Below are 12005 nucleotides of genomic sequence, written 5' to 3'. Positions count from 1 at the left end.
ATCTGGTTTCCATTTTTCTACTTGTTTCTCCAATATAGAAGTCGTGGCAGTTATCACATTGTATTTTGTAAATAATGTTGGTGTGGTGTTTGTCAGTGTAGTTTTTACATAGTATAGACCTCAGTTTTGTGTCTGGTTTTTGAATAAATTTGGTATTAACTGGAATGTCATATTTTGTTACTAATTTTTGCCAAATGTTGGTTATTTGTTTGCTGATGTCAGGAATATATGGTATACAGCAGTATATGGTTTCGTGATTTTTTGATTCGTGAGATATATTTACTTTTGTTGGTTGATTTTGCTTTCTGTCTAGGTGTGTGCGTATAATATTTTCTACGGTTTGTGGGGGAAACTTATTGATGTTGATGAAGTATTGTTTTATTTTGTCTAATTCATCGTTAATTTTATCTGGTGAGCATAGTTTTATGGCTGTGTTTATTTGGTTTCTTAGTATGTTGAGTTTTTTGTTTTGTTTCATGTGCTGAGTCCCAAGGAATGTATAGTCCAGTATGGGTGATTTTTCGGTGGATTTCTGTTTTGAATTGTGTGTCGGTTCTTGTAATTTTGAGGTTAAGAAATGATATTTGATTACTTTCTTCCTGTTCACATGTGAAGTTAATGTTGGGATGTATAGAGCTAATGTGATTGAAAAAATTAAGTATGTGTTCTGTAGATTTGAATCCCGCAACCGTGTCATCTACATACCTGTACCAGTATAGTGGTGGATGTAATGCTGTGTTAACTGCTTGTGTTTCAACTTGTGTCATAAAAATATTGACTAGAACTGGTGATACTAGGTTGCCCATGCTTAGGCCATTTGTTTGTATATAGTTGTGGTTGTTGAACATGAAGTTTGTCTTTATCGTGGTGAATTCTATGAGGGTTGCTAATTGGTTGCTGGGAATGTCTATAGATGGGTTAGGGTCTCGGATATAGAGTTCTAAGGCTATCTTGCAGGCTTCAGTGGTTGGAACTTCTGTAAAGAGGGATATAACATCGAAACTGGCCATTAAGGTTTTATGATTAAGTTGATTTAGGTTAGACTTGAAATTAAAAGAGTCTTTGATGAATGAGCTGGCTGATGTTACATATTTGGGGAATGCCCACGTTATGTATTTACCAAGATTGTAATTAAACGATTCATATGTGGACATTATTGGTCGTAATGGACAATCCCAGTAACCAGTAACAGTGTGTGGTGCTCTAGATGTTTCCTTTCTTCCTGTATGCTCGTGTTCTCTTCTGCCAATGACGAGTAGAGAGTGTACTTCAATACATGTGATAAACATTTGTCTCCAACTTTAAGATGTGGAGTGACTGCTATTTTTATTTTATACGTTTTAACGATTTTATTTACTATTCTCATGAAAGAAATATACATATCACACTTTCAAACAGGTGGGTAACGAATACCAAAAAACGACAATAAGAAGCTTTTTGAACTGCATATTATACGGTCATTTTGTTCATTTTGGCACAAAACCACGCCCTTAACAAACCGTGTTCTTTTTAACGAAGAGAATCGAACCCAGGATTTACTGATGTACAAAACACTGTTCTATATAATGAACTAAATGTCTGTTTTATTGAAACTTGTGTTATTTAATTGAAAAAACAAAACCTGAGTCGTAAGACATTTAATAGTTATGCTTATGTTGGTTGCTTTACACAACTTTATAAAGTATATCTCAAAATATTTTATTAATAACCATGATATGATGTATTAATTAGTGATATAAGCAATATTTTGATATTTGACAAAGGGCTATAATAACAAATTTTGTATAAAGGATTTCTGATACAAAGTGGAGGAAGTGAAATAACTATGATTGGTTGGTTGGTTTAGCGTTTCATGGCGCAAAGCAACTAGGTTATCTGCACTTAAATAACTATGTAGATAGTTAATATGATTATCAACATACATTCGGTTATTAAAATTTGACAGCTCGTGTGGCAAGATAATAATATAAAATTTACAATTAGAGCTTGTTTGTTGTGCCTACCATGGATACTGAAACTCGAATTCTAGCGTTACAATTTTACATAGCGCTGTACCAGCGGTAGGCCTAGAGAGTAATTGAACATAAACGATCGAAATTCACACTAATTGTGAAATTAGTGAATTACTGTAAAGCAATAAAAAACGTCAAATTAATTTACAAAACACGAACTGAACTGCCTTAATTAAAGTGATAACTCAAACAATTTTATCTTTATTCTCTTTCTAGCGTGTCTAAGACTGTTCAGTAAACGAAATTTTTGAATAACTTTCTCATTGTGACTGCACTTTGCACTGCTCCATACAATAAATTATAATACAACTAAATCTGTCTATACAAGATTACACGATAATTTATTATTATGGTTACACTCTTGACACGTTTATGAATACTTCTTAGCCAAGGTGTAAATAATAATAAAAATAAGCACTAATAAATATTTCCACTAAGCCGTAATATTTTACTAGATCTGTAATCTGAACTTTTAACTATTACTGTTTTCCAGCGTATCCATTAATAGCTATAAAATTATATAACAAGTTATTTCCCTCACATTTTTTAGCGAATGGCACTAAATGTTATGAACACAAATTTTAGTTATCTGTGATATTTACATCGTATGCTTTTATATATTTATATTAGGTAAAACAAACACTCTAAACATTATTTTTTCAATTATCATCATATTTGTTAAGAAATATTATTTTAAAATACAAAACAAGAACTTGCTATTCTTTTATTTCACTCGCATATTGAGAACAGAAAAGCAACTACGTCGAGACGTATTCTCACTTCACTCAACGATATAATACATAACTCTAATAATGAGCCAAGCCTGGTTAGCCAAGATTAGAAAAGGTTTTCAAAACAGTTCCTGTTACAAGCAGTCATTCATATTTAATAAGTACAACATACATAAGGTCAGAAAAGGGAGATGAGTCAATACAACATGCACACGGTCACAAACGAAAGTTAAGTCAATACAACATACATACGGTCACAAACAAGAAGTAAGTCAATACAACATACATACGGTCACAAACGAGAAGTAGGTCAGTACAACATGCATATGGTCACAAACAATAGGTAAGTGGATGGCACTGTTGATATTGACCTTTAATCGCAAATGTTAATAAAGGACTATATAGTCAAATTATGAGCTAAGAAACGTGTAAAATCGTAAGGTAAAAGCATCATGCTATGTTTAATGATGGGATTTAGTGAAGATAACTTATTGTCCCACGAACGTATTAATTATTAATGTGTTATATTGTTTCTTTTTCTTGTAGTAATGCTACATCGGGCTATCTACTGTGTAAACCAAATGGAATTGAACCTCTGATTTTAGCAGCGTAACTCCGAAGGCTTACCGCCGTCCCAGTAGAAGACCAATGGGTTGGATAATAAAGTCAGAACGTCAATGTGTTGCTATGGGGGTAGGTAAAATTAAATGAATTATCAGTCCAATTAATTTCACAAAACTTTTACCAGTATTATCTACTGAATTAATAACCGTACTGTGCGCACTTAAAATAGTTTTATGACAACTACATATTTTAAACATTCAAATCAGATAGTTTCATGAAATCCACAGCCGATATAAATTTGTGGTGGAACGGTATGTATCACAACTACTGGTTCTATACGAAGACATAAGGGCCAAGTAGCTAGTGTAGTGGAGTATAATTGATGGTCTATAACTCATTATACAATACAACGAACAAAATATTTGCTTCATGCTTTAGGGCTGCAACTGTATTATAAGAGTAATGGTCAAATCTTATAATTCGGTCTGACAAGAGTAGTCCAAAAATTGGCAGTGAGTGATATTAGCTTGCTTAGCTCCCTTACTTTTAGACTATCATTTGAAAATTAGAAATTAGAGTGGCTAACACAAATACTGAGTAGCTTTGTCTGAAATTCGACGAACAAACCAACAAAATGTACTGGTGGAGATGACAAATTAAGCACTTATCGATTTCTACGTAATTGAACTGTTGAAATGGACGCTTTGAAGGCGCTGCCTTTGTACACAATAAGACTTAAGGAAAGAAAACAAGAAGGAGTGATATGCTTTGGTCATGATAGCCTTATAACAAGGTCTTTTGAAAAAGAAACTACGCTACCTACTTATTCCAAAAAGATTCACTACCATCAGATACAGCATGACCAAATATGAAAACATAGACTGTAATGACGTATCAAGGCTTCAAAATCGTGTTAATAAAACGTACTAAGCTTCTGCAGTATATTGTACGTCGTAGCTAATTATTTGCTTCTAATTCAATTGTCCTGCTAAATTGTCACAATGTACACCATCACAATGACATGTTGGAATGCATTTATATCCACATTAACAAACCTTGCAGTTAGTTATGTATTGTTTTTATATGTTGTAGTTTCATATATGAATTTGGGGAAAAGAGGAGCGTGGCTCAGACCACATTCAGTCCAACTGGCCTATGATTTCAGGAAGAAATATTCATAGAGGAAACAACATCGATCAAATAGTTATTTGATTATTGGCTCGTAGCAAATGAAGGTGTAGAGCGTTTCTGGTTGGTGAAAGTGTTTGCAAGTCTGCAAGAAGAAATGTTATAGCTCTGCAAATGAATGCCTTGTCTTTCTGAAGTCTCCATTGCCGACACTATACAGAAGATGAGGACGTTCTTTCCAGTAATATTTTTATATATCAAGCTCGCACTCGATGACAACGCAGCATGCAATAAAGTTCTTTGAGAGAAGGTATTTGTTACTTTATGAACAGGTTAGTTTGTTGTTCTTTATCGTCTCTAATGCCATTTATACTTTTGTTTCGATCTGAGGAAAAAGTAAATGCATCAGTCACAGAAATACAGAGTCTCTACTTACAGCCAGTCATAGGAATACAGAGTCTCTACTTACAACCAGTCACAAGAATACAGTGTCTCTACTTACAACCAGTCACAAGAATACAGTGTCTTTACTTACAACCAGTCACAGGAATGCAGTGCCTCTACTTACAACCAGTCACAGGAATACAGTGTCTCAACTTACAACCAGTCACAGGAATACAGTGTCTCTACTTACAGCCAGTCACAGGAATACAGTGTCTCTACTTACACCCAGTCACAGGAATATAGTATCTCTACTTACAACCAGTCACAGGAATACAGTGTCTCTACTTACAGCCAGTCACAGGAATACAGTGTCTCTACTTACACCCAGTCACAGGAATACAGTGTCTCTACTTACAGCCAGTCATAGGAATACAGTGTCTCTACTTACACCCAGTCACAGGAATACAGTGTCTCTACTTACAACCAGTCACAGGAATACAGTGTCTCTACTTACAGCCAGTCACAAGAATACAGTCTCTACTTACAACCAGTCACAAGAATACAGTGCCTCTACTTACAACCAGTCACAGGAATACAGTGCCTCTACTTACAACCAGCACCCATTCATAGCCACTTTCATCAATTTCACCTGCATGGATAATAAGACAAGTATAAGGTTCCTCGAAATGACCTTTTCAAAGTGTTCCATATTAATCCTTTTCCAGTTTGGTGTCATGTTAAATCTAAAAGCCATGAAATTTTCAAACATTACAAATATTTGTAAGAAAAACTATAATAAAGTTTGCATATCAGCCACGCTTTATATATTATGACAATATTATTATTCTTAATTATGAAGACTTTTTCAAAACACAAGCACATTCATACACAGTAGCTTACTCTAAAAAAAAACTATTCCACTAAAAAAAGCACAAATATGGATTTAAATATCAGCATTACTAATTAAAAATTTAAGACAAAGGTTTCAGTAACACAAACACTTTCAACTTTGAAGTTATTAATTTTCCATTTACAACTTCGAATATTTCACACCTTATAATGTACAATAGACTTTTTCAGCATTACAATTGTTTATTATGTATTGTTAATGATAGCTGTTAAAATAGGTCTGTATATAGTATGTCATTACACCATTGGAATTTTTTAATTACTTTTTTGGCATATATACGATTGTTGTGACTTCCCTTTCTATATCCTATTATTATTGTTGAACTTTTTGCAATTCTTATGGCATTCACATTTTGGTGTTTACAAAAAAGTCTACTTTATTTATTGATTTCTGTTGCTTGTTTCGCGTGTTTTATTAAATGACAGAGGTTGGTTAATTAAAGTGTGGTACGTTGTGTTAAATACTTCTTATAGTATATTTAACGTATTGTTTTCTTTGTAGTACATTCAACACTAGAGGACCAATTTTCTATGTATTTATTGTACGCTTATAATATTCATTTAATTTATTAATTTGCACCTGTAATCACTAGTTTTTAGTAATGTCTCGCTACTTGACTCCACACTTAAGTATTAAAGATGTGTCTTAATCTTATTTTTTCCAGATATCACATTCCATTAAATATATTTTGCTTTGTAGTTTGAATTTCGCAAAAAAACTACTCTAGTTGTCATTAAGTTTGAAATTAAGACTAGGAAGAATGAATGCATGTGTGTTTCCTACAGTAAAACTACATCAGACTATCTGCTGTGTCCACCGAAGGGAATCGAGCCCCTGATTTTAGCGTTGTAAATCTGTAGACTTGCTGCTGTACAAGTAGGGGATTATAGAGAAGGATGTCAGTCAATATTCCATTCGTCAACTCTTGGATGCTCTTTACTAACGAATAGTGGAATTAACCATCATTATCACAACTCCTCCACAGCTGAAAGAGCGAATATTTTGAGGGATGAGCTTCGAACCTGCGATCCTCGGATTGAGACTCGAATGTCCTAACCACCAGACCATGTCATATGCCTCTGAATTTAAACTGTTGAAGTTGTGCAATGGATATTTTATTGGTCACAAGACATTTTTAGAAAGGAGTTTGTAAAGTTTTGCTTATACACGGTTTTACTGATATTACATTTTCAATGAACATCAAATCTACAACAGCACTTAAAGCCAACAGCTAGTGTTCCGTATAAGGTATACTCTATTATTTTTATTGTTAATTACATTAGCAATATTGGTTAGAATGTGTATTATATCTAATTTCATTAATTTTTAGCTTTTTTCATGTTTTTGTTACAGAGATTGTTTTGCATTTTTAGCTTGATATGAGTATCCAAAAGTAACCTAAATATCATAAGCTTGCCGAACCTCGTGAGGTATTATTGGGATTACGACCGAAAATATCGTTAACAGTGAGAATATCCAATTGATGACATAACGGATTATAATATTTATAAATAAAATAAATAAAAACGTAAGAAAAGTATACTTAATTGTCTACACTAGTTACTTCAGTAAGATTTGTGCCACTTTACCTCGTGAACATGATAGTCTATATCTGATCATATTTACACCCTATCAACACTAAAAATGTTCATGACATAGTTTTTCTTCTAATTCCCAGATTTCCTAACTCTATTCCTTCTTTACAATGTAGCTGAATGTAAAACTGTTGTAATTTCTTGGCATATGACGCAGAATGAATAATCTATGTTCACACCCTTCCTCTTTGAGTGCTCTGTTCTTCTGTCATGGTTAAGTCGTATCGGTAAAGTAATACTGTGTCCAAAATTATCTAGAACGTTATTTGACAAAAGTCTATGTGTGTATGCTCAGTTATAGCTTACTTGTTTGTTTTGAATTTCGTGAAAAGCTACACAAGGGCTATCTGCGCTAGCCGTCCCTAATTTAGCAGTGTAAAACTAGAGGGAAGACAGCTAGTCATCACCACCCACCGCCAACTCTTGAGCAACTCTTTTACCAACGAATAGTGGGATTGACTGTAAAATTATAACGTCCTCACGGCTGAAAGGAGAGCATGTTTGGTGCGACACGAATTCGAATCCGCTACCCTCAGATGACGAGTCGAACGTCTTAACTTACCTGGCCATACCGGGCCTTATAGCTTGCGAATCGCTGGACCGATTGTAACTAAACTTGGCAGGTATTCTTACGGCTCCCTTGGGAGCAATGGGAGAAGATCCAGTATCGAACGAGCACGTCATAAAAATAATATTCAGTCTAAAGTTCCTAAAACAATTTCGATGTCGGGTCAAGGCACCCTACAAATATCCACCAAGTATTCACGGGACGAAAAATATGTCCTTCCTTACAACTGCAAGAGCATTTTCATCAAACCTTATGAACTTCAAAGCATATCATTTAACATTAGGATCAGCATTGTATGAGATATCTCATTTAACTGTATTATACCTAATTGAGATATATGATTTTAAAGACCAAATCCAGGAATGTCATCCACTTACAACTTTTTCTGACGTTATATAGTATTGATTAAATATCGATGACTGCATCAATCATGAAATGCCATCATAGATTAGATATCATGGTTTGACTGGCGCAATAAAAACTTACATCCTTCACAAATTATAATTTGACCACTAAACAACATTTTGAGAAATATCGAATTCCAGCTATCTGCGAAACTTTTATATCTTTTCACTTCTCTTCCATTAAGTCACACTAACTAAGTTTTTGTTAATACATTTATAAGATTGCTTTATATAGCTTTATCATTATTGAAGATACAAATTATTTCAAATGTTATAAAAGCACTTATGTGTCATATTTTAAAAGATTTAGGATAACATTATCGTTATAAATCAGTAAAACACGCGCTTTAATAATCTGCATTGTATTTGGGCATTTCGATAAACAAAAAACATAGTGGAGGAACTTTATGTGATTAATTATTATCAACATTTATGTTGCAATTGATCAGCGGTAAATCTACGAACTTACAACTAATATCCGGGGCTTAGTCGTCAACTGTAAACGGAGCACAAATATCTTATTGTGTAACTATGCGCTAGAAATATCAACCAACAAACTAACATATATATATATATTGGTATACCGAAGGTCAACCATTTTATATTTATCTATTCTATGTTTAAATATCCTTATCCGGTTTGATTGTGTCCATCAAAAAACAATGCCTTCCCACCATGATACTTCCTGAATTCTATACGATGAAAAAAATAGGATTTGTTTACTTCACGTACTGTTCCTAATATATGTTAAAAATATTATTATTATTATAAGGCATAGGACAATTTGTTTGTGGTGGATTGGTACAATTAGCCTATTTTATTAAAATAAATCAACTGTTCATCACTGAATTAATATACATCAGTTTGTCACAGTTGAAAAAACAATCTTGTTAACAGTTGATGTATTATTCTTTATAATTTTCCTAACTATTTTACACGGTTTATTTGCTTTGTTGTGTCCACTCCGAGTATCGAAGCCCGATTTTTAGGGTCCAGAAAGCGATTAGACTTTACCTTAAAATTTGTATAGTTAAATATTTTATTAATTTTCATTATATATATATATATTTCTCTACAAGACTTATTTTCGTGTTAGCTTTGAAATTTTCCTCAAGTTTCTTTTGAAGATTTATAATTCATGTATATTCTCATGACATAGATATTGTCTAGAGCCTTTAAAGTTATTTTTGACAGATGTACGTACAGCACTTTTTAAAAATAATTTCGTTAGTATTACAATGGAATTGAAGCTTTTACACTTCGAACACGTCTCCAAATATGCTAGCCCTTTTAGCAGTGGGAGCATTGTAATGTGACAGTCAATATCACTGTTCACTGATAAATAGTAGCCCAAGAGTTGGCGGTGGGCTGTGTTGACTATCTTCTTTCCTTCTATTTTATCGCTTTAAAATTAGAGACGCTAGTGTGAATAGTCCTCGAGTAGCTTCACCCGAAATTCAATACAAACAAGCAAACAAACACTTCGAAAGAGTACGAGCTAAAAACAAATTGTTCTTCGTTTACAATTTAGAACCCAACAAAATGACTGAGTTTGTGAAATTTGTTTGCCACATAAAATTATCTATACTGGTTGAGCTCTTTAAATTGGTTATTCATGAATTAACACTTTTATATATACAGGATGGTTCGTAAGTCCATAACCATCCATATATCTTATGTATCCAATGTATTATTTGTGTGCTGTCCCTCATTCTCGCTGTGAGACATGTACCTCAACATAGCAATGTAAATAGGCTTACATCGGCCATATTTCTCTGAAAAAAAGAAAGAAAAAATGTATAATACATGAGTAATTTAATATAACATAATAGCATATGGATGGGTAGGGACTTACGGGCCACACTGTAGAATTATGACCGTAAAAATGATAAGCCAAAGTAAAAGAGGGTCCAAAAACGTGAAGTATTGTTTTTCAGACAATGATTGAAGACGTTTGCACCACGTTTTGTTACACATATGACAAGATCGACGTTGTTGTTATTCAAGTTTTGAGAAGTGAACTTTCCAACCTTGGTATAATAATAAATTCAATTAATGTTGATTGTAAACTTGTATGTTCATACTAATAAATACAGATAAAAATCAACATACATCTTTTTTATTTTCTACTGCAGATATTGTTAACATAATTAGGCTTCACTTCCTTTCTTAGAAAGACCTTAGCCTTAAGCTCCTTGAATATAGTGAAACACAATGGCGGACAGCAAAGCAAGTCTGCTAGCGGTCGTCAACAACTTGTATAGCACAAGGTCACAAATAGTAATAGGAGTAATTAAAAAACAACGTTTGTCTAGCCTTGGCCTCGTTTGTATCTGAATAAACGAGCAGGAGGGTAACACGCGTTGTCTGAGTATTGCAAGAACATGTTGCTATTTACAATGATTTCGACATTTGTCAATTGTTCTTTCCTATAATTTTAAATCACTACTAAAATAACATGTGTATTAATAAAAAGAAATATAACACATTTTTCTACATCATAATTTTCGATATTTTTTATTCTATTGAAATTAATTTTGTAAGTTCTCTAAACTACCTTGAAACCAGATGGTTTTTTTTATTTTTTTTCAAACACTTATACAAATATTTCCAAAATAAGCCATGCAGTAACACACTATACTGTTATATTAAATTATTTCTGGTGACAAGTTTGAAGACATTTATTAATGCATAAATATTTGTTTATTGATTCTATTTCATCACGTACAAGCTCAGGAAACATTCTTGCGATTGTGTGACATCATTGATTAGTTTGTGGATAGAATATTAAAATTAGAATTAGTATTAGAATTTTTTGTATAGTAAATATGGTTAGTTTGAATCTAATATATTATTTAGCCTAAGATAACTGTAAGTCATATGGGCAATTTTATGTATTAATTATAGACGAATGTCCAAATTGAGTAATATAATAATTTGTGAAATTAAATTTTTTGGTAAATTTTAAGCAAGTAATAAATTTGATAACAGAGTTATTGTTTATTTTTTGAATTTCGCGCAAAGCTTCACGAGGGCTATCTGCGCTGGCCGTCCTTAATTTAGCAATGTAAGACTAGAGGGAAGACAGCTGGTCATCACCATCCGCCGCCAACTCTTGGGCTTCTCTTTTACCAACGAATAGTGGGATTGACCGTCACCTTATAATGCACCCCACGGTTGAAAGGACAAGCATGTTTGGTGTGATGGGGATTCGAACCCGCGACTCTCAGATTACGAGTCGAGTGACTTATCCACCTGGCCATGCCGGGCCCTATTTGAACTTGCCTCCTGAAAACGTTGTTATACTGAAACGCACAAACCAAATAAACTAAAAAAAAATAAATTTCTTTCTGACTGAAATAGGTAGAAAAGAGAAGACATGTCTACATATCACATTACAAAGGATTATACTAAATGGAAAGTTGTGTAGCTGATTCGATAACTTGAAATACGTTTCAGATAATGATAAGAAAAAAAAGGCTTTTCTTTTGCTGATACTTTTCGTGAAGTGAACAATGGCCTGATAAAAAGCACATATCGGATAAGTTGACACATTTTTTGTTTAGTTTGGATATTTGTGGCATAGACGTCTTCTTGTTTAACTCCATTGTATTAAGATGTGAAAACAGCGCTATAAAGCATTATTTTTGTAAAAGATCTGACACGCTATAACAATCTCTGCCTTCTTCGGAGGTTCTCCCCCAGTGGC

The 12005-nt window shown here is 33.4% G+C and overlaps 1 long non-coding RNA gene across 2 annotated transcripts; it reads left to right on the top strand.

Annotated features, from left to right (window-relative positions):
- Positions 1 to 2509: 2509 nt before the first annotated feature.
- On the top strand, positions 2510 to 10403 carry LOC143249812 (uncharacterized). 2 transcript variants are annotated; one of them, XR_013027954.1, is made up of 3 exons: positions 2510 to 3086; positions 3290 to 3436; positions 6515 to 10403. It is a non-coding gene; the product is annotated as an uncharacterized LOC143249812 (long non-coding RNA). The 2 variants fall into 2 exon arrangements; XR_013027951.1 differs by having other exon boundaries at positions 6394 to 10403.
- Positions 10404 to 12005: the final 1602 nt, after the last annotated feature.

Source organism: Tachypleus tridentatus, chromosome 1 (assembly GCF_004210375.1).
Source record: "Tachypleus tridentatus isolate NWPU-2018 chromosome 1, ASM421037v1, whole genome shotgun sequence".
Taxonomy (NCBI): domain Eukaryota; kingdom Metazoa; phylum Arthropoda; class Merostomata; order Xiphosura; family Limulidae; genus Tachypleus; species Tachypleus tridentatus.
This window is presented reverse-complemented; position numbering and strand designations above follow the sequence as displayed.